The 25,542-nt window shown below is 29.4% G+C and overlaps 1 pseudogene across 1 annotated transcript in view; it reads right to left on the reverse strand.

Annotated features, from left to right (window-relative positions):
- Positions 1-24,163, reverse strand: part of LOC143226310 (importin-7-like) — a 48,345-nt pseudogene extending 24,182 nt beyond the window's left edge. Inside the window, exons 1-10 of the transcript XR_013014543.1 lie at positions 23,893-24,163; positions 22,268-22,500; positions 18,447-18,605; positions 17,714-17,960; positions 14,506-14,600; positions 12,595-12,768; positions 12,091-12,136; positions 10,505-10,604; positions 9,485-9,677; positions 6,810-6,899 (exon numbers count right to left, since the gene is read on the reverse strand). The product of XR_013014543.1 is annotated as an importin-7-like (transcript). The remainder of the gene's footprint in view (positions 1-6,809; positions 6,900-9,484; positions 9,678-10,504; positions 10,605-12,090; positions 12,137-12,594; positions 12,769-14,505; positions 14,601-17,713; positions 17,961-18,446; positions 18,606-22,267; positions 22,501-23,892) is intronic.
- Positions 24,164-25,542: the final 1,379 nt, after the last annotated feature.

Genomic DNA, 25,542 nt, shown 5'->3' on the forward strand with positions numbered 1-25,542 from the left:
TTGTTCAATACTAGAGCCTAGGAAGTTTACAGGTACCTTTACACTAATGGAGTGGTTTCTCTTATAATTTACCAGCTTCTTTGGACTTCCTGTAATGTGTGTGTCTTGCTAACCATCAGCACAATGAATGAGAGCTTATTTTCTTCCATTTTTATTTTTGAAGTGTAATGCTAGATGACATTCATTCTGGCAATTTATGAATTCTAAATCTTGACTGCACTACACAACCATGTTACAAACGTATCACATACATAACTGTGCCAAGATTTGGTCTTAAAGTATCTGTTCAGAGGGCATTTATTTTATATGTTCCAAATAAAGGTTAGAGAGCACTGGTGATAAGTCTTTCTCAAGCATCTCAACAAATTTTGGGCAGAAAATTAGGCTAAATATAGGAAATTATTCAACTGTATAGGCCTGGTATGATCTGATGGTCAAGGTACTTGGCTCACATTCTGTGGGTCATAAGTTACAATCTCTGTTGCAAAACAATCACACTTTTAATTAATTGATAACAAGAGTAGGTGGTGGGTGGTTTTCATTCGCTCCATTCCACGTAGTCTTTAACTGCTAAATTAGAAATGGCTACTTCAAGAGGGAATGGACACCACTGTAGGCATACACTTGCCTATGTTTTGTAACTGTGATTATTGTATTAGTAACAATCATGGTGAATCTTCTGTGCTATTAATTCTTTCTTTACAACAAACTTGGAGTTTAGAGAAATAGACAGAAACACAATATACAACTTCATGTTCTTTGCCTCCACAGTTGGATACCATAACTGATTTTTCTGGAGGAAATTCATGTAACAAGTCATATCACACTTGTTTAGAGAAGTTCTTGCAATTAATAATGTGTCAATAGCTTAGTTAGTCATACTTTCAAATGGCAACTTTTATTTATATGCCCATGGGCACAATAGAACAGTGTTAGCAGAACATTGGTAGAAAGGCATACATTTGTATGAGCTATAACACCTGCATATACATTTAACTTACACTTGCAATTATGCTAAACTAGTCCTAACTGGAAAAAAACAATAAAAAACTTTACCATTTAAGAGACTAGTTTAATTTCAGACACCAGAGTAAATTTTGATAGATAAAATCTATTATTACTTTTACCACATAGTAGAAAGCAAAAATGAAACATATTGGAAGTACACAAGTTCAATGCACACATATGATGTGCTTCAGCTTCTGACCTATTGATTAGTGATGAGATAAAGGAGCACACAGTGTGGTTTCCAAGTTTTAGGAAAAATGCAAAAAGTGTAAAAAAACAATTAAAATATACATCATAATATTCAAAATATTTTCATTTCATGACATTGTACAAATATCAGTTTGTAGTAGTTGTTAATTTAGTCACTTTTTTGACCAATGTTCAAGTACATGTAGTTTCAAATGAAAATCATTTAAAATACATAATTGAGCTCTTCAAATGTCTTGAGTGTTTCAGAGTCAAAGTAGAAGTTTTTCACCAAATTGTTTCTAACTGAGACCAAAATTTTAAGTTTCATAATCAAAACTGAATTAAATTTAACATGTTTCTCACACACTCCTACTCAGTTTTTCATAGTGGGAAACATGATATTACCCTTTCATTAGGAACATCTTATTTTGAAGTAAACATATTTCATTTTGACTTTAACTGTGAAAAGCAAATATACGTTTATTCACATCCTAGCATATCTAAACTTTGTTCACGTAGCTGTGGAGTATTGTAAACTTGAAACTGTTTAATGTTCTAATAAAGATAACAAGTACCGAGAAAAAACACAAAACATTTTGTAGTGAAGGGTACAAATTACATAGTATAAAAGTGAAATGTAATCATAGGAAACATGGCCACATGAATGAGTACCTCCATTATGTATCATTTATTATTATTAAAAAACATTTAGTGATAATAGAGGAGAAAATTGTCAATTACAGGAACATAATGGAAAAATAAGCTAATATAGAACAAAACAAGGGCAACAGGAAGAGTTTAAGAAAATATATGGATTATAGGGCTTGTGGGAGGATTGATCGTTGTTCATGATATTTTTACTTTATGTTGGAAGTATGTTGGCTGATGTAGAAAGTTATCAGTCCTTTCACCATGAAAACTGTCAACAGCGTATGTTTTCCGAGAGTTTATTTTCAGGCTGTGGGCAGAATACACATAGCATTAAGAGTTTACACATTAGCGAGAGACACTAGAAACAATTATAGCCTGTTAACTGTTGCGATTGCTTTCATAATCATAGGCTGAATACTGAATATGTTCAACCAGTTAATGGTGCTATTATATATACAAGATATATAGCTGATTGATGGATTAGTCAATCTCTGCACATTACTATTACAATGGAAGGGGCAGATAAACAACATAAGAATGGGTGGGGAGTTTGACATTATGGTTTATTGTTAGCTGTTTGATCATTTTTATGTTGGGTTTCATGTGCTTCTTGAAGAATTGGTTATTATGTCTCTCTGTTATTAAGATTAACTTCTGATTAGAGCAATTTACCTACTTAGGTCAAAATTCAAAATCTGATAAGGAGTATATCTAATTAAATATAAATTTCTTACATTCTCATTTATAAAGATTAGGATACATTGTTTCATCAGTTGGGTTTGCTGTTAACAATATTTTAACCATCACTGGAACAGACTTGATATTCTAGTAGTGTCCATCTTTGCTTAAATCTTGCTCTCCTAATTTCTGTTTCTGTTATTTTTATTTCTAATGATATCCCTTTATTTTATTTCTTTATGTAAGACTGGTAAATGGAGGTTAACACTGATAGATGGGGTAATCCCAGCACAATGTGAGTCCTACTTCAGCAATCACCTCCCCAAAACCTTGGGTATATTTTATATCCCCCACATTATAGCTTGTACCCTGTGATCCTTTCAGCTGGTACAGCATTTATTTATTTTTGTTTCATGAAATTTGGCAAGTTTTCAGGAGACATTAAGTGTTTTGTAGACAAGACATCTGAATGTTTAAGTATTTTGTCTGTAGTTACATATTTTCTTGCCAAGATTAAAAGATACTTTTTGTTTATCTGAGCATTTTCAAATTTCATAAGTAGGATCCCTAGATACTCCTAAATAATTTTTTTATCTTCTGAAAACCTTTGTTATTTTCTATACTGTAACTCTTAAACAGGATTGGTCAATTTCACTGACCTTATAACTACAATAAAAATCAGGAAATGATTTTTAATTATTCCTACCCTTTTTTTTTCTATAATGATTACAAGATATAACAACAAACCACAACTGTTTATCCTAAACTGCTTACAGCTTGTAACAGCATACCTCTATTTATAGAGCTGCTTACAAGTGACAAGTTTACCTGATGAGAAATTATTACCATTATTTCTTATCTTACCAAATCTAACCTAAAATTTCTAATGTTTATATTAGTTACATTTATAATCTATAATAATAAAAGGGCATAAAAACCTGAAATTTGCACTTATACTAAATGGATCCCAAGTGTGTGCACTCACTTGCATCTTTTGAATAAGGAAAGCTATACAAAAACCACATAGAAAAGAAGTGGTTCCTATTATTACAAATAGTAATTACAGACAAACACATGCATACACATCTTTTTTTTTTGATATATGTATACAACTCTAAGGTACCATCCACTCAAGAATAAACAACATCAGTAGGAACTTTTAAGTGTACCAACAATATCTTAGCTGCCAAGTCAGTCAATCATATTTCTCTCAAAAATAGTAAAATCAATTTTTGTGTAATAGCAACACTATTTCCTTTCCAAAACAGAGATTATAATGTTCCTTTTAACAATATCAGTACTATGTTTTTTTTGTACATCAGTAATACTTTAATTTCTAATCATGACTACACTTTTTCTTCATAACATTCAGTACCAAATTTTTTATTTATCAATGGAATTTCAGATTTGGTTATCAAATAAGTGAACACCATTTTTGTCAACAACAAGAAGAGATGAATAAGTTGGTTATTCAGAATCTATACTGTCACCATAACTGTATCAAACATTAGTTAATGGTGTATCTCCTCATATTAAAAACAGAAATCACAGACATGAAGCCACCAATGAGTGTGCAAACATGCACAAGGCTACACAAGGGCTATCTGCACTAGCCATCCCTAATTTAGTAGTGTAAGACTAGAAGGAAGGCAGCTAGTCATCACCACCCACCTCCAACTCTTGGGCTACTCTTTTACTATAGAATAGTGGGATTGACTGTTGCATTATAACACCCCCACAGCTGAAAGTGCGAGCATGTTTGGTGTGACAGGGATTTGAACCTGCAACCCTCAGATTGCAAGTCAAGTGTCTTAACCATCTGGTCATGCTGGGCCGTACATCTTTTTAATGAAAAAAAGTGAGCGAAAACACACATAGGAAAGAAGAGGTTCTTTATATAACAACTTATTTTATGTAGAAAATGCCACTTCATACCAACAGTGGCTTTTATGTTGTCATTTAGCAATAAAATATTGTTGTTAGACTATGTATTGAAAGTATAAAATGAAATAAACAAAAAAGTAAATAAAAATATTAGCTGTTTTTTTAATTTAGAGTCTGTTAATTAAAGAAGTTTGTTTTTATTATCAGAAAACTTCTGTGTTAAATTTTATGCATTTGCCTCTAGGTCAGGTTATATTGCATTACATCATAAGAGAAATCAAGTGTGATACGACAAGACACAGACTTTTATGTGTTACATAAAGTGGTGTATAGAGATATTTCAAATTATAATTTTGTTATCATCGTACCTTTGCAAAACATGTTTTTGTGAAATAAAAGTGTTTAAAATATTTTTGACTGTTCTTTTATGCTAAAATAGGTTAAAAATATATACATTGACATAGTCATCTTGAATATGTCAACCTAATAACACAAGCTAAGACAGTATTCTCACTAGTAATAAATAAAAAATACACAAGAAACGAAATGTATATGACCTACCTGGGTCTTCAAATTTTTTGCTCTTGACTGCCAATGAAATTTAAATATTTTTGTATACTAGTGTTATTACTATAATCAATAATCTTTAATTTAATTAAATAATGCATTAAGAATACAGAACATGTTAAAAAGCAGACAATGTCCTAAACCATCATAATTTTTCTGGCTTTATAACTGTGAGATAAGAGCTGTTAAAACATAGCTAAGCTTCTCAATGCATTTTCTGTTGTGCTAAAGTTTGAACTGGAAATGAGATAGACAATTCTCTGTGCAATAAACAAAGTAATTTGTCATTTGATATATTGAAACTCTGGTTTTCTACCGATTATAAATAATATAGCATAAAATGTCAGGGATAACTCTTGGTAATTTGTAAAAATGGATGTGGCAGGTGAGCCAGAGTTTCTAATTTATGGCTCTACAAACACATAGGATTAAAGCCTATAGAATCATGCTTTGTCTGTGTGATATCTATATTATAATAGACAATTCATGTTAAATTTTATATTTCTTGAAGGAGTGATGAAAGAATTAGAGGAAGAAGACAGCAAATGTCACAGTTCTTATACTAGGAGAGTTTGAGGACTTTTTAAAACATTCTTATGCAATTAATAACTTCAATCTTTAATAATATCAAAATTTGATTTATTAAGTGTGGATTGATGTTAAGTTTATTCATGTACATTATTATTAAACTAATTTAATTAAATCTTGAATGTAACTCTAAAAAGTTACAGCAAAAGGGTTAATAAGCATAGTGTAAGAGAATTATTTCTTGTAGAGGTTTTTACAGCCAGTGAGACTACCTGGCAACTTACATCTCTACAGATTAGATTGCTTTTGAAACAGTCTCTGATCAGTATTTACCAGATGTATCTGCTGAAGTAGTAAGTAATCAGTAATTAGAGTCATGATTGTACAAACTACCAACTATGATAATCAACATCCAAACTTACTGACAGTACACAGCCATGGAAGTTTGACAGAAACAAAGTTTTACCATTTAAATATTCAATGTAATGATTGCTATAATTGCAACAAATAATTCTGCTAGTACCATGATACAGTGAATATTACTTTCCTTATGTTAAATGCTGTGATTTATCACTTTTCCTATACTTATCCTACTATACAATACCTATGTATTACACTAACTTGATGTTTCCATCTAAATGCATCATAGCTTGAATAACTGTAGTTTGTTACAAATATTATTTAAAACAGCAGACAGGTGTATATATCTTTATGTGAACAGAAATGCATGTAAATGTATCAGTTGAAACAGTATGAAATCTGAAATGTTTTCTTGTTTATAACAGTGTTTTGAATTCTATAAAAACAGGATATGTTATTTAACATTTTTAATAAAAAAGAATAAAATTTTAAAAAAAATTATGAAGTCTCAATAATCCTAAAATTTTCTAACCAAAAGCTTGTACACCTAAACATAAGGTATATAACTTTCAATGCTGTGAGAAAATGAATTCAACTGTAGAATCATACAAACTATATTACTTTATTTGGCCCAAGATGTTTTTAGATTTATTTGTAAACATGCAATTAATTTCAAAATCATAGAAATATTATTATTATTACTACAGATAATATATGATGTATAAATATTTTAACTAAATGATAGTCATTGTAACATTACAAGAAATAATATTTGTTAATTTGTTTTTCTAATGTTTCTTTAATTTTTTTTAACAATATCAAAATTTAGACTGATATGTTATTACAGTACTTATAATTCAACACAAATGAAAATATCCAACTCAAATGGTCCATACAAGCTAAACCTATCATAATGCATGCTAACTACTAATGTCATAACTTACCCTTGCACGAATATATCCATGAGGATTAGAGAACTCTGGAAATATATAGTTGACTAATATATCCTCCATCTGATCTTTGTATGGTTGCTTCTACAGGAAGCAGAAAAAACAACAAACTTTATCACAAAATAGCAGTAATACAAAGCAGTTAAAGGTACTGGTTAGACTTAATATATAAACAAATAAGTCCAGACAACAGTCATATCAACAGGAATTTTCTCATATAATAACAGTACAATAGTTATATAAACTAATTACTAACTAAATAAATAACAGTCTAGACAATAATATTAACACTACAGGATATTTATCAAATTACAATAGTAAAACAAATTATAGAAACTAATTACTGACTAGTTTTAACAATAATAGTCTCAACAACAATGTTAATTTTACAGAAACTATTAGATAATGAAAAACAAATTATGAAAAATAATTACTGACTAGATTTAACCATACAAAACAAATTATAGTCTTGAAAACAATACTATTACTGCATAAACTTAATCAGGTAATAGCATTACAACAACAGTTATGAAACAATCAGTTTAGTTACCCAAAAGTTAAAAAACAGTTTAGACAACAATATTAATATTACAAGAGCTTTATCATACACAAGTAGAAACACAATACACTAATAAAAACTAATTACTAATTATGCTTAACCATACATAAAAAACTGTTTTTTGTTAAAGCAAGTGGAGCTATGTTGCAAATGAAATAACTGCTAATCACAACCATTAACTTATTTTAACATTTCACCAAGTAAACATTTATGATATCAGAACAGCTTCTAAAAAGAAACATATTAACTTTCACTTCTACCTACAGCTAGAATGTATTTTAAAAAGTAATTAAAAATTAGAATCAAAACCACTTTTAACTTATGACATTTTATATATAAGCTCAACACTTCTGACACACTCTCGATCCCTGGGTCTGACCTTGTAGCCATTCCATGTTTGATATAGTTAACCTACAACTTAAATGTATATTGACAAATTTTGCAGAATATTAGTAAACATTACAAGATGTTTGTACACAAAATATTCCATTTTTGTATAAAGTTAAGATTTTTTTAACTAATGTTTTCTCATCATGCCTTCTTTTCGCATGTTTGATTGTCAACATGCAAAGTAATTTTGATTTTAAGACGAAAATTACTTTTATGCATCAGAAAATTTCACATGTAAGATCTTTAACATGTCCAGATGCTTATCAAATATTTAAGAAAAACAAAATTTTATCTGTTATTTTCACTAGTGAATCTCTGTACAGGTTTGTTCAAATTGACTAATCTTGTATCATAAAATACTAGGGAATAAATATAAATTACACTTTTACATTCTAGAATGACTATATTATAACACAAAAGCACAAACATTTAGTCTAACTACCTTAAATCTCATAACAATATACATTTGAATATACATATATTAGTATTAGTTATGTGGGCTAGTACTTAAATAAATTTAATAATATTTTATTTATGTAAAATAGTCACATTTCAGTTATAATGCACTATATACATGTATACATTACAGCTGTTTACAAATAAGTTCTTAACATTTTTTACCTTAAAACATGGAATGCTAAATGAAGTACAGAAAATAGCTGTCTCTTCTAGTTACAAACTTTGCATTTATTTGCTGCTTGCTGCAAGTTGTTTAACCTTATCAAATTTCACACATGGAAAATGTGAAATAAGAATTTATTTTAGGTTTTATATATCTATTTGAAATAACCAAAAAATCAAAAATTACTTTATTGCTACAAGAGAATTTCATTACAGTTTATTAAGCTCAGTAAATAAGTTATATTTGGGTCTAAAAATATGAAATTTTGAGCAGACTAAAGACACCTTACCAACTTGAAATCTGGTATCAAAAGAATGAATTTGCTGTTGTAATACTTGAAAATGGCTGATAAACCCACTCATTCTGGGCTTTGATTCATTATTCACATACCATAAGCAGAAGTGTATATAAAGGAATGTTTCCAAAAAAGTAAAAAGATGGGCCATTGTTTGATTCAGTAGATGTGGCTATCTCTCAGCAAATAGTAAATACAAGATGTTCTTATTTTATATTCTATCTTTTCAATATTGATAATTTGTGTTTCTGATTGATATGAAATTACAGACTTTGTATTTGGTCATCATAAACATTTAATTTGAAACACTGGAACATTACACATCCCCATGTGACACACAAATCAATATTTAGGGTGTATTTTTTTATATTTACTTTTAAATTAAAATTTAGATTATGTATAATACTAAAATTTGGATTATGATCTACAATTTCATACCAAACTTCTTGACATAAATTAATAATAGTTCAATAAAAGTTTGAATAGAAGTCAATAAATGTAATGACATGGTCTTTGATCCATATCAATATGGTTAACACAGGAATACAACACCATTCTTAATCATGTGCTATTGTTTTATTACATTTAATATTCTACTTTGATTTTTGTGGATGTAAATGCTTTAATTAAAATCTTTACAGTAATACAAAAACATGTTTCTTTCGTTGATAACCATAAATCTTCACTCCATACTATACATTTTCATCAGAATTTAACATATTTAACAAATATGTTTATGTAAACTGAAACATTCAGTATTAGTTATGTTTTTCATGAGTTTTTCTATCATATTCAGGATGTACCTTTAAGAGAACATCTGCTGCTGACCCCAACATGTGCATTGCCCCATCTTTTTTCTGTGGACTGGAATTGGAATTTGTAAAATAGACATTGTAAATTCCATGGAATTCTGTAGTAAATTCCTTCTTTTTGTAATAGCAGAATGAAAGAGGACCTGAGCTGCTACAACTGGTGAGAAAAAGTCCTCATAGACACCTTTAAAAAATAAAACAAATCAAGCCATACAACTCGTTAACAGGTACTTTTGGGATTGAAAACTTTATGTATAAAAGCTTTTGTAACTGAGCTTATTTCTTGAATACTATTACTTATATAAGCTTATAATTATCTTGAAAGGCTATTTGTTCAGTTTACTTCCAGCATACAATAACAATTTTCTAACAGTGAGGAATAATTACTTTCTATTAGATGGAAATGCCAGAGTTATGAATAAACTCAGTTTATTTAAATGTGCACAAAAATATTGCCAATAGGTAACATCATATTAACAGTTAGCATAGCACAAAAAACTCACATGCAAAGTGTTAGTGCACTGTACAACTTATCTATTTTTTTAGTCTATATAACACAAATTAGAACTGTACAAACTAGGTTACAATTTATAAATGAGTTTAGTGAAAGAAATAAAATAAAAAGTGTAAATGAAAAATGAAAATTTACAAATTTAAATTAATAAGTTACATTTTGTGAAAACAAAATTACTAAGAAACATTAAAACTTATAAATTAATGCAACTGAATAATAATAATAATGTTGTTTATTATAAATATGAAAATATAATTTAAAGTGAAAATTTTGGTAATTTATAATGTATGTTAGTTTTTAAGACTGCTTCCTGAATTAATGCCATGTTGTTAGTTTGTATTTGTACTATTTCAAGTTGTGTCAGAAAATTTAGTACTTTTTAAAAATATCAAACAGTATTCATGGTTGAAAACATTATGAAAGTATCTACAAACATTTCCTAACCTTTAATAAAGAAATATTAAGAGAGTCAGAAAAGAAAACAGATAATCACTAACCATACTTCATATGAATATATTCCTGAGGATCTTTTCTCCAGAGCTCACCATCTTTCTCTGTGTGGCACATTAAGTGGAAGACAACATCTTGTATAATACTCTATATAAAAATAAAAGGTTACATAGGCACACATTTGTGTGGATATATCTTAAAAATAGAAAAGTATATACATAGCACTAGAGTAACTATTTCTTACAGTGAAGATCAAATGTTATGTTTTCTTATAGCAAAGCTACATTGGGTTATCTGCTGAGTCCACCAAGGGGAATCAGACCAATTATAGCATTGTCTCACAGTGAAGAAAAACACTCAGTAAAGCAAATAATAACCATTAAGATACCATAAAACATACAAAGATATTTTTGTTTATCAGTCAGTCATATCAATAAGCCTAGTATTAGTTATAAAAATCTGTTTTTTTACACTTTTCTAATTAAAAATGTGGAAGATGACATTGCCTAATGTGGATTTTATCACTAATATTAGTTACAATGGTTATATCAAATTGCCCAGAAATTAATGTCAGAATTCTCATGATGACATTTAGAAGCTGAATATTGAGTAACTTATTATATGTTGGTTGGTTTAATCCAATGTTTGTTGCTTACAAGATGTCTTAGTTGTCTGCTGTTTCAACTCTACTCTGAGTAAGTTTTGCAACCCCTAAGGCAGCATAGACAAGAAGAACTTTCATCTGATTTTCCTCTGGCTTCAAAGTTGGACAAAAAAGCTATTGAAACTACATGGAAAATCAACTAGGCCTTCAGCCATGGATCTGTTACTGAATATACAATTTAACTTTAGTTCAAAAGGTTTCAACACAGAGATGAAAGTAAGATAAAAACATATTAAGAGAAGTTGTTGAGACAGACTCTTGCACAACAGTAATGTGAGCTTACAGAAAAGTCAAGCACAAGCAAATCAAGCATTGTCAACCAACCAAGTGCAACTGGAAAAACAGAAATCTGGATAAGTGGGTTCTGCATGAGTTGACTGACAATCAACAAAATCAGCATTATGAGACCTGTCAAGGATGATGCTCTATAAGTTGAATGAATTGGGAATTGAGATTCAGCCTCATCCACCTTATACCCCAGACCATTCCCCTACACATTTTCATTTTTTCTAGCACTTTGACAACTTTTGGAACAATAAACACTTTCAAAACCAGGCAGCTGGAGATTAAGCTTTCAGGAAGTTCACTGACCATAGAAACTCTGATTTCTTCAGCAGAAGCATAAACAGCATCATTACATATTGCCAAAAATGTGTTGAAGCAAATGGTACTTACTTTGATTAAAGCATGTTTTACAACACTGGTTTATACTTTTCAAATCTTTGCAGTTAAAAATTAACATCTCTTGACAACCTAACATTAATTTAACAGTTTTTAACATATAGTACCATAGAATTATTAGAAAGAAAATATGGATGGTTTCTAGACAGTTATGTTTTACAATTAATTCATTTAATATGAAGAGTGGAAAGTACCAATAAAATCAAAACTGAAAACAAACAAACTACATTTATCTATCTAGATAGATATATTCATTTTTAAATGCTGAATAAAAATAAGTGTTCTTACCATTATGTAGGGCTTGATAAGTTTCCATGTGAAAGCATAACACACACTGAAAAAAAAATGACAAAAGTAAATTATGCTAATATACATATAGCTTTTGACAAAAATTACTACAGACAGTTCAATTTTTGTACATCATACTATAAAAGCTTATTTAAAAAGAAAGAAATCACCATAATTTTGCATTTTTTTACATCGTCAAATAAAACATTAAGTGCAAAACAATTTTCAGAAAAAACAAAACCAAGTACCTTCAACTGATAAACCTATTTTCATAAGGACATGGACAGATCTTTACACTGAGAGAATTATTCAAAATACTTTTTAACTTAAAGTAATTTCAAAAAACAAAAATACTCAAGGTAAAGAAACAGCACAAAATTCACTACCAATATTAATCATTAATGAGATAAAACCCCAATGTATTTATTGAATACTTTCATTGTTGGAAAATCAATTTAAAACTACAATCTTTAAATTAAAAAAAACAACAAAAACTTCACATACCTTTGGTTCAGATAGTTAAGACTTAGTTGCATAACTCGTGGAGAAACATACGTCTTGTTTCTGTACTGATCAAACACTTTCAAGAGCATCTCTGTAACCCCACTAGAAAAAGTTTCTAAATAGTAATCAGCAAATTCTTTGTAAGTTCTTCCTACATTCTTTGGACTTCCATACCTAAGTAATACCAAAAATAAACTTAATTTTCCAAAAGAAGTCTCATTTCCTTATCTTTACATTTTTACACAATTATGCTTGATAAACTTTTCACACAGGGTCACCCCATTAAACACTTATGCATAAGTCATTGTGTTACATTCAAACTTTATTTAGACACCTTTACTATCAATGTATGTAAATGAAATTAACATTAAAATGGATGTTATGATTTGAAGTTTTATGTTATCTAAGTTTTAAGTCCTTTACTTCAAACAAAACCTTTAATAACTACTCTGAAACTCCAGATGTATTGTCACATGACCCACAAGCTATAAAATACTTTGGCACTTTGTATATTCAATTATATAATGCCAGTTATATAAATGTTAATCTAGACAATAAGATACTTACTTAACTTATTGACATGCACATTCAAAGTTACCTGAATGAAGGCAGTTGAAACAAGCAATAAATTTTGTCAAACCTTAAATTATACCATACCTACCTTCAATAGATGTGTTTGAGATTTATAATCTACATGAAGATATTACATACAAATATCGGCAGTCATTGAAAAGAGCTCATTTTACACTATAATGCAACAATGGTTATTTTGAAACAGACACACAACTTTCATCACTGCCTGTGATATTATTGGCTGCTGAAAACTTTCATCACTGCCTGCGATATTATTGGCTGCTTAATTGACTATAGCACTTACAGTTGTTTCTTACCTAAATATGTCATGTTTAGAAATACAGTTAAATTGTGTTTAGGTTTTACTTTCATATTTTAGTTAATTATGTATTATTTATGTTTTAAAATTTGTAATTGAAAGATTTAAACATTTTTCAAATATACATCATGCTTTGTGTCAGTGTTCAAGGCCTACAATATTAGTTGATGCAAGAAAACTTTGCTGAAGAGTTGAACCTCACTAACATCCTGCTGTAATATGCTCCAAGCATGCCATCGACTTGTGTTGAAATAAATAAATGGTGAAGGATAAGAGAAGAAATGAAACATTAAAATTTACCATATGTGAAAATACAATAACCTCAAATTATGAATATAACCAAAACAATGTCTTTAAAGATATTCTACAACACACTATCTATTTTTTCTGTATCCTAATTTTAATCTTTTCATTGCATTATATGCTAAAGATAATAGCTAGAGGTAGTGATATAGTAAAGAAAACGAAAATTAAAATAAGCATATCTTAAAAATTTGATATTCATTTAGGAATTTCTAGAGATTATGCAAATGTACTTTTATACTTAAAATGAAAATCATCTTGCACTCAGTTTATTAAGAGTTGAAGTATCTATAGTAGATAAATATTTCTAACAAAAACCATTAAAACAATGTTATTCTTTGTATACGAGATACTACTTATGATTTTTAACAAAATCTTGCCAGTTTTTGAGAAAATATTTCAAGAAATCTCAGAGCAACAGTATGTATTTTTGCACAAGTTAAATTCCTGATACAGCATTCCATAAGTTACACTAGCCTGTCGTGAAAGGGTTAACATTATTTAGCTCTTCTATCCTACCAGGATAGAATTAAAAAAACACTTTTAAATCTATAATTACGTGTCAGTTATATTCTACAATAAAACACTTGGTATTAAATGTAAAGAAGAAAGGACTGCTAGCACTCCATATGTTAACCAGAACTATCATATTCTAAATAAAAGTAATACTATAAAAACTTTAGTTGAAATAAAACAAAATATTTTAATACATTTACCTTTCAAATACTCTAAACATTATTTTAATAGCCCATTTTTTACACTTCCAACAAGGAAGATTTGGTCTTTCACCTTCTGGTATTTCATTTGTAGCCTAGAAAAATAACGAAAAAGCTTTTAAAATATTACCTCTAAACTTTAACACAAACATCTCCAATACAGAATGATGTACTCGTATCTAATATTTTAAAAGTTTTAATGAATACTATTATTTTGCCAAACATTTTACTTCAGTTTACAAATGGTAAATGTTTCATTTTATGAATTTAAACTTTCATATAAAATTTCAAAATATTTGATTATCTACTCAAAATACAAAAGACATTTATGTTTGTTTGTTTTTGAATTTTGCACAAAACTATACAAGGGCAACCTGCACTATCCATTCTTACTTTAACAGTGTAAGACTAGAGGGAATGTATCTAATCACCACCACCCACTGCAAACTCTGGCTACTGTTTTACCAATGAACAGTTGGGTTGACTACTATGTTGCATCTCAAGACATCTGGTATGGGTATTAAAATTTTTATTAAAATAAAGTAGGGAACAACGTCATCATCATATCATGTCCTCCTCACGACTGAAAGGGCAAGCATGTTTGGTGGAATGAGGATTCAAACCTACAGCCACCATATTATGAGCCGAGCACTGTAACCACCTGACCATAGTGGGCCTAAGATCTTTATGTTAAGATTATCTATTATTGATGCCATTAGATGGAACATGTACACGCAAGTTGTTTATATTAATTATTTAGTCATTTGCTTGAAAGTATCTAGGCTTAAGACTTCTGAAAACTTGACAATCAACAAAATCTCCATAATAGCCTTTACTCAACTCTGCAGCACATTTACCATAAATTATTCCTTAAAGGTATCTGTAAAGAACTTTAAATACCTTTAAACACAACAGAAAAAAAAATCTCTTATTTTGATAAGTTTTTCTACTTATCTTTTCTTTTTAATGTGAAAATACATTAAGTTATATGTAATTCACAATTTAAGAAAAAGTACTGTCATGGGTTAATTTAGTTTAAAACTAAACTTTGAAACTGGTGCCTATTTTAAAAATTAACTAAAATATGTAATTTTCTATTCAGATGTTCTGCTAAGCTAAAGAGAAATAAGTTTATATATAAGTGCAGTACTAAGTGCGTGTACAGAAACCTGCAGTGTGTGTACAGTAGTGATGAAATTAATAATTTCATTGGTGAAGTTTCATAATTACATTGATTGCCCTCATGAAAATCTACACATGGAAAATTAATGTTAGCAAAAAATTCCAATTATATTCCAGCAGTAAACTTTCAAAAGTTAAAAATCCTCAAAAAAAAAATCTAATATTGACATTTTCCTCACCTAAATATGTATTTCAGTAAGATACTTCTTCACACAAAAATAACAAAAACATGTAGTGGGAGTGGGGAGGATGGGTTAAAAATATGCATCTATTGGAAGTGTATTTTAAGGTAAGGAAAATGTCAACTTCTAAAACAATAACTGACATCTGTACACAGAACAGCTAGAATTCCACAGCATGCCTATGAAAGCCCATATTTATTTTCAACCAGAATATACTCTTCATAAAGGAAGTAAAGGGGAAGAGGCAAATAAGCCTCACGTCACATGGATAGGTGGAATGAGAGCATGATACTTGCACACAAGCAGTCAGACAGCCAGTATGTGTAGTTTGCTCACCTTGACTCTATCGAACAGGATCTTGCTGTAGAAGGAGGGCACAATAGATGTGTTATGTTGTTTTGAGGGGTAACTCACACCACACTTTTCCATATTTCACTAAGCCCAACTAGTGAGGATTCTTCATAGTCCACCACCCCAGCAACTAGGAATTGATAACTGGTAAGGGTTTCCCATGTTCCAATAGAAGAAAGAAGGGGGTGAGATTTGCTTTGAGAATGCCCATAAAAGAGAAGAGGGTCCCATCAGACCTCCAGCTAAAAAAAAGGTTTGTTTGTTTTTCAGGAAACAGTGCAACAGATGACCATAAACTTCTATTTTTAAAAGCCAGCAAGTGCAAGTCAAAGAAGTTGGCAGAACACCTCCCTGGGATTGGCTTTTTCCATGATAGTTCATGAAATGGGTATTGTTTGGATTAGACCACAGAATAAATATGTATACCATAAGAATACCTTGGTCATGCAGAGCATCCCCTCTCAGAGTGGTTACAGGTAGAGTCAGAACAAATGATATGAGCACTTTCTATTAACTTGGTTTCATGCATGTAAATTATATAGTTTAGCTTAGGAAGTAACATCAGCCACCTGGTAGGATTCTATGAATTAGAAATTGGCTCTGAAAAAGATGCACACATTCTTCTCAAAGACAGTAGGATGGCTGAAGAATGGACATCAGTGGAAGCTGAAACCCAGCAGGAGATGAAATAGCCAGATGATCTGGGTAATGATAGACAAATGTGTGGAAAGTAATTTATATGCCCATCTGGAAGATCTTGTCCTGGAAGCAAGATAATGAAAAAGGTGATAAATCACATGCAAAAAAGTGAAATTGTATTCAAGCATCCAGAAATAAATATACCAACTGGATAGTCCCTGGAAGAAGAGGTGTTCCATGATAGGGGTAGATGATGACAGGGACTAAAAGAAGAAGATCTGTGAAAATCAAATTGAAACTGCCTGAACAGAACACAGGAGCCAATGCAGGTCCAAATGATCAAATAGGTGGAAAATGGAAGGATAGCAGAGAAGTGAAAAAATATGGTTACTTTCCCAGGCAAAAAACACAGAGAAGAACAATTTAATAAGATTTAAAAAATAATCAGTATCAGTGTCCAAGGATCACTTTAAATGTTGTAAATGTATTAAAAAACATTAGTATATTTCAACAGCCCATGTTTTTTATGGTGATGAAGTCACTTCTTGTTACATTCAACAACTAAAATGCTGAATCTTATTATCATTACACTGTTTCATTTGCATATGGCTTTAAGATAGTCTATGTTAAGTAATCCTGTCATCTTTTTGTTAAAATAACTTAAGTGAGCAGTCCAATGTGCTACTAATTTCCAGCTATTATACCAATCAATATGTTGCTAGTTGAGGGTTCATTTCATAATGAAATAAAAAACTAACACTAGGTGTAAAAGCAACTTACAAAAGGTTCAAAATCATGCATGATAGCTCCTAGCACCTTTATATTTTTAAACTAACTTAAGTAATAAACAGCACCTCTGGAACAGGCTGATCCACTACTGATCGAAACACATCCATCCACTGTGTAAAAGTCTCTTTGGATAATAGTTCAACTGGTAGGAAATACTGTACAAGTGCAAAAAAAATTTTTAATATTTGCTTTTGTAGTAAAGCTGATGTTTCTGACTGGTCTGGAAGGAGCTGTACTATTCGTTGATGCATCATAGGAAGCATCAGGGTCATAGCCTCGTTTAATGGATCTCGCTCTTCTGTCTTCTTAAACCTAGTAAAGAAAACTAATATCACAGAAATGTTTTTGAATATTTGCATATTTATAATACATCTGATAACATCTACTGATTTTGTGTAATATTCAAATAAAAATTCATTAATGATGTGACAGTGTTTTACACCAGATTTCTCCTTGAATGATACTTTTTAAAATCACTATTGAACAAACTCATCCTCAGAATCTAGTCTAACCAAATGAAATTAGTTTTTTCTACACATATCTACAATAGAAATTATGAGATATGTATTAACAAACGTCTTGAAGAATAAATGTTCACATACGTTTTACTTCATTACATCAACAACTGCACTCTAATTTATATGTATAAATAAAGACAGAAAATTATTTAAGTTGCATAAAATTTAGGCTATAACTAAAGACACAATGTTTAAATAAGACTTGAATAATTTAAAATATAATTGTGGTCAGAAATTCAATAATGTAGTAAAAAAAGACTAGCAACATATTTGAACTTACTCATAATTTTTGACTAGCTGATACAGACAAAGAAGAGCACCCATCCACTCAGTGGAATCAGGTGACTTAAGGTAGGTGTAAGTTTTGTTGACAATTCCTGTCCAACGATGAGGAAAATCATTTCTAACAATATTGTTCACACAAACTGTCAACTGAACCCTACAAAATAAAAAATGTAGTTATACAATCTTTAAAACATACTCTTCTCCTTTTTTATTTTTAAAATAATCACTTTTACTTGAGGTGTTTGCTAATCTATGAAATAGGCCAAATTTGTATATATCTGTGTGTACATGTATAGAAAACTACCACCTGAAGGGTCAAAGATAAAATTCAGAAGAAAAGACTGTCTTAAAAACAATAAGCCCAAACCTGTGATGAAAGACATTTTAATTTGCAAAAATAATGCAAACAACACAAACTACATTATAGATGCTGCATAAGTTAAAAGGGCCACCAGGGTACAAACTATGATATAAGAAATAAGATGCCCTGGGTTTGGAGGTGATTGGAGAAGTAGAATTCACACAGTTAAAGTAAATTAAATCAATAAATAAACAAAAATTATGTAAGAAAAATAAAACAAGTTAAGAAAAAAGACATGACTGCTCAAACTTACAACATCCCACATCTATATCGTTATTCACTGTCTGCAGACAGTTGTGGGAAAATGGTTGCTCTCCAAAGAAATAAAATACGGTTCTACCATTGAGAGTAAATAATACTTACTTCCTTACATTGACATTCTAGTATCAACTACAGTATTAAAGTCCCAAGTTAACTGGCAGTGCAGTAGACAAATTATATTAGTGAATAAGTATACATGATCAACCAACATTTGTAATTAGTATAACTTCCAACCTTCACCTATTATGTTCACTTGTAGAGACTACTGTGACTGCCAATTTTTCAGACTATCTGTTCATTTATATTCATATGCTGTTCACGTTATGGTGTTCATGCATACATAAAAATAGTACCAAGTTGTTTAAATAACTATTAACTACTTATTAGGAATTAAGTACAACAGTCTTATATAACAGTTTTTATATTTATGATAAAATATTTTAATAATGTTATTTAATATTTCCTTATTAAATCCATTAAATATTTTTGCATCAATATTTCAGCATTAATAATTAGAAATTTTAAAAATTTGAACAATTATGAAGTTATTTTTAACAGAAAATTATGGCATATTACTGTTATGAGATGGTAGGTTGTATATTAGAAAATAAAAATGTTTTCAAAAACATTTAAATTATTAATTATTTTAATTATAATACCTAAATAATGTGCCTCTATGTTTGAGACTTAAGTATTTTCAATTTCTAATTCTATCAGATAAATAGTATTAATAAAATTCTTTACATCAGGATTATTTTTTACTAATTATGTCATCTATATAGCTCCAAGTTAAAGCAAAATTGTTTGAATTTTTGAAATTTTCAATTAACCTATTTTCAAAAAATAACTTAGCTATACAAGTAGAATAATTTCCATTGAAACTCCTATTACTTATTTAATACACTAGATTACTGAAAAAAAATATATAAATACACAAACTTAAAATATCTTTTATATTTTTAGAGGTAAAATTTCTTTCTTCCAATACTATAAAAGGATGACAGTATTGGTCTATTAGTGAATTCATAATTGAATTTAAATATTTCAATGAAACTGTTGTATACAGAATGGCAAGATCAAATATTTGTATATTTTTGCTTGTTCCCAGTTATTTACATGTTCTAGAATAGATTTTTTTATCATCAAAAATGTCTTATTAATATTTACATTTTTAATTTTATCAAATAAATTATTAAATAACTTATTTAATAAAATAGTTGTTTGTTTAATAATTATTTTCACTGAACTAATAATAAATTTAAATTTAATTGGAGATTGATGCAATTTAAGAATAGCACACAGGAAATGTAATTCTAAAAAAAAAAAATTCAGTTCATTACTAAGTTTTTCATGAGCTTTAATGAAATTATTAATTACTCTATCATAAGACTAATTAATAAGTTTAAATGTTTGTGCACTATTGATTTCATCTATCAAAGTTAGTGTGCAAAACATTTTACAAATAAACCCAAAATTACAGTTAGCTTTATCTATTGAAACAATAACATTTTTTTACAATCCATCTTATTTTTTAGTTCATGACACTTTAAATCTATAGGGTATTTTTGAAATATTATATGAAATAATTTAACTTTTATTTTATTAACTAAATAAAACTTCCATTCCAAAACCACCTAGGCAGATAAGATGTAATATAATTAAGTTTAAAAACATTATCATCAATATTCCTTTTAACAGATTTTAGAATATCTTGCTTAATGCATTTGTAGTAATTCTGTATTTAGATCCTTTAAGTATTTCACACAATGGTTTATCTTTTTCAATTTCCAAATTAGCAATGATAGTATGTTTATGAAAAGAATAAAAAATATACTATTTTCACACTCAAAAGGTAAATAAATACCTTGTTCTATCTTTGAATTACTTAAAAAAAACACTTAAAATTGTATAACAGTATACCAATCCAAATTTCATATTTATAACAATGAGCTTCAAGTTTTTACATGGAAAAATGTTTTTTATTAATTGATGATTTTAGAAATGTTTAAATCATTAAATATTTTGTTTAAAATTGATTACCAAATATAAAGTGTTAATTTGAGGTTTCTCTTTTTCAAAGCTAATCAACTATTAACTGATATTCCACAATATCTAAAAACAGGTGTTTTGCATGATCATTTTAAAAATTAAATTTTCTAATTACATTATCTGATGTCTATTCTTGATGAAGATCAAGTTGATTAGTCTTCTTAGAAAATAATAATTATAAATTATCAAAACTTAAAAAAAGAAATCAACCATATATATCCCACATTATAGCTTGTACCCAGAAGATGATTCTTATAATTTATGCAAAATCTTTAATGTAGTTTTGTGTTGTTTCTTACTTAAAGCATTTCTGTCTGTTCACTATATATATTTATTTATTTATTTATTTCAAGAAAGTTTTTAAACATATACAGGGTTATGCAGAATATGTGTGTCACCACAATTTTTGCAACTCTTGACCAAACAGCTTTTCAACATGTGCACACTTTTTTTATATCACAACATAATGCACATTTTTTTCATTCATGTTATAGATCATAGTCTGTAGCATTACTACTGTGCAGCTTGTTGTTGTTCTCTGTTTCAAATATCACAGATTGTTGGGGCATGCAACAAGTAAAGTATTTGGTAATCTTATTCCCCAAAACAGTTTCATAGCCTAAGATCAATCTTCCATTCCATTTAAATTTAGCTGCACTATTATTTTCATAAAACTTGATAAGTAAAGGACCAAATGTTGAGTGAGACAAACAACTGTTGAAAATAAATTCTGTGGCAATCATCTGCTGACTCAGTCTACAATCTTTACCTAGCAGAATCTCTTCCTTGTATTCCTTCAGCTTTCTACTACAATAACTGGCATTCTAACCAATAACTATCAGGGAAAACAATGACAGTTAATGAAACAACTTATAAATCCCACAATAAGGGAAGAACATAGAAACAGCACAATATCAACTTTTGCAGCATTTTGCATGCATTTTATATACATGTAAATTCAGTAACAAGTTTTTTTTTCTAAGAATCTCATTTAAGTTACAGCTTTAAAAACTTTAACTATTAATTTACTGGATATTTTTTAAGATTCATTTTGCAGATAAAGTTTATTTCATAAGCATTTATAAATTTCACTGCTGACCTCCCTCTCCCTAAACAATTTTTTTTTAGAGTGAAGCTTGTTTTACCTGATTAGTTCAGGAGCATGAACAATAGCATCTACAATGGTATCTCTAATGATAGATCTGTCTTGTTCATGAAGGATGAATTCAAAAGGTTTTTCAACTTCTTCTACATTAATCCAGTGATGTGCAATAATATTCTTCAAATAAATTACACCTGCTTGCCTCACTGACATCTCTACACTGTTTGCCATGACTACTTGGAGGAGAGATGGACAAAACCCAATTATCTTATGGGCCTAAAAATATATCAAATTTATTACATGTAAACAAAATCAACTGCATAAATGATAACATACTTTCACATTATAGAAATTATGTATATTCTCAAGTTAATTCTTATGGCTACTGATATGAAGAAATTACTTTTTTATATATTAACAGAATGATACTAATAAATCTAGGAATGCTCTGACAATTTTCAATTAATTAAAAACATGAAAAAATTTATTGTCATTGTACAAGTGTTTATAATATGAATGTCAGGTTACAATAATATGATAACTTCTTTTAACATCCTAAGCTTCAGCAGTGAACCTATTCTAAATATAAATGGGCTTATTACAGATTTCATTTTGTAACTGTAACAGATAAACAAGAACCCACTAATTTTTTTGTTTTTACAAATATTACTTACAACTCTACCATGGAAGTGTCAGAATTACTAAGAACATATTTAAAATGAAGAGTTTTTTTTGTTGTTTTTTAACTAGGAGATCCATAATTGTGAACAAATTTTTGAAGCCACACCCATTGTTCAAATATTTACACATTATTTCACTTCTCTACATACTCAAAGTAGTGAGTCATGATGCTATTTTAAGATCTCTTCTCCTGGTTACAAACTATCCCATGTTTTGTCTGTCCATCAAGTAAACAGCCATACTGGTAGCAGTATTACCTTTCAACAATCCAACTAAGTTGTTGGAATGTAATCTTATACAACTTTATATTAACCATCATTAACTAAATGTATAAAAACTAACACACTTTATCACAATTTATAATTATTTAGAAATTGCATGAATACAAACATTGTATAACCAATATATCTGCTATCATGCAATTTAGATATTGTATTGTTCTATAGTTATAAATGCCAAAATAAAACAAACATTGTATAAATAACAAATTTGCTATCACGAAATTTAGACACTGTGCTGTTACTATGGTTATTAATTCCAAAATTAAACAAAAAAAGTTCCCAATCACTTATAATTTTATTAGGCCCTAATAATCAAATATTGCCAATTAAAAAATGTTGTGCAAAAGTAAAATAATGGTGTGATGGATGTTGAAATCTGAATTATCTAATTTTTTTTTTTTATTGTTCATTTATAGGTGTCTTCAAATAAATTCAGTAATGTGATTATCTTGGTAGTTGTACATCACCGCGCTCATTCATATTTATAAGAACATGCACTTTTGTTAAAAATTTGTAGAAACATTAGAGTTTAGAATAAATAAAAATGCTCAAATCTTGAAGAGCTTGGCGATTTAAAGTATATTAATGTTTTAGATTACAAAAACATGCGATATAATTATAAACATAATTATGTTGTTATCACTTGTAAATTTGTATGCATTATCCACTTTTTAGTTGAATTTAACTTGGAAATAAACTTACGAACCTGTTCCAACTGTTTTTCCGCTTCTTCCCGAAGTGTAGGATCTATTGTTCCATTAAGTAATTCGATTAATCTGTTTGTATCCATTTAAACTTAAAAAGCCAAAATGAAAATATCTTAAATCAACTTCAAAATATACTCAAAAGCCCATTAAACGCACTAGTACTCTCACTACTATATCATCAGTCACGCAACGATGTAGAATACAAACTCATCCCTCCGGCTCTTCTTGAATTGTAGCTACTAATCTTTTACTTTAGGGGAACATTTCCATAACTTCAGCATAAAATAAATAAAAAACAAGAGTAATTATAATTCATTTTTAGAATATTTATTTCAGTTAGAAATTATAACATATTTAAATCATTTATGAATCAAAAAAGTAATTTATAGACACAAAAAATAAAAACAGCTGTACGTATGTGAGTCAGTGGTAAGTATATAGTTTTCCAATATTAAAATTCAAATTTCTATTCTCCGTGATGGACATTACACAAATAATCAATTGTGTAGCTTTGAATTAAAATAAACATATATTTACTGTTAATTAGTTAGTTATCACCATTAGATTCTATCAAGGAACACAGGTCCGCAATCGTTTGCGGATTCTTCAACAGGTATTTAAGTGAGTAGGTTGTTAACCCACTGCACCGAGCCGTCCCTAATTTAGTAGTGTAAGACTAGAGAGAAGGCAGCTAGTCATCACCATCCACCGCCAACTCTTGGGCTACTCTTTTACCAACGAATAGTGGGATTGACCGTCACATTATAACGCCACCACAGCTGGGAGGGCGAGCATGTTTGGCGCTACGGGGATGCGAACCCGCGACCCTCGGACTACGAGTCGCACGCCTTACGCGCTTGGCCATGCCAGGCCATATTTACTATAAAAAGAATAAATAAAATAAAAAACAAAGTCTGCAGCTCTGTTGTGAATTACATAAACAATATTTTTATTGTAATAATATATATCCCACACCACCTTATCTGTTTTAAACATTTTATGAAAGTAATTAATAAAGAGAAAACTGAGATTAAAGTCACTTAAGATACTTTATCCTCATTATTAATTATCAAACGTTTAGTATTATAATAAAAATTGATTTTGATTGTGGCAAACATTAGCCGGAATATGTTATTTCTTATAAAATTATCAAAATTGCATTTTTGTAGTCATTCCAGTAAACAATTTTAGAGCCCTGTTGTATATGAGTATACCATACGTTTTCTATCTTTTTGTACTATTATTTATAAATAACATTTTTTTGAAGTTATTGTTATTACTTATTCTGTATATGCGCAAGTTTCGCATAGCGTGGTCCAGAAAACTCTTTAAGTTGATTTTGTTCGAGCTAATTTTGACCCATTGTTCTACTAGATAAGGGCATGTTATGCAAACAAATCAAATACTGTGACAGGTGCTTAGGTTTTAAGGAAAAGGTTTTCATTTTCCCAAGCTAGGTGTTCAGGGATAGGATTATCCTCCTTCGTCTACGCTCGCGAATATGTTATAAACATTTAGAGGGCTTTAATGACTATGATTTTTAGTGATTGCTAATTGAAGGATGCGGTGAGTGTCTGTCACAAGACCCGGTAAATGTTTGGATCGAGTAATTTTTGGCCTGGCATGGCCAAGCGCGTAAGGCGTGCGAC

The sequence above is a fragment of the Tachypleus tridentatus genome, chromosome 9 (assembly GCF_004210375.1).
Source record: "Tachypleus tridentatus isolate NWPU-2018 chromosome 9, ASM421037v1, whole genome shotgun sequence".
In the NCBI taxonomy this organism is placed as follows: domain Eukaryota; kingdom Metazoa; phylum Arthropoda; class Merostomata; order Xiphosura; family Limulidae; genus Tachypleus; species Tachypleus tridentatus.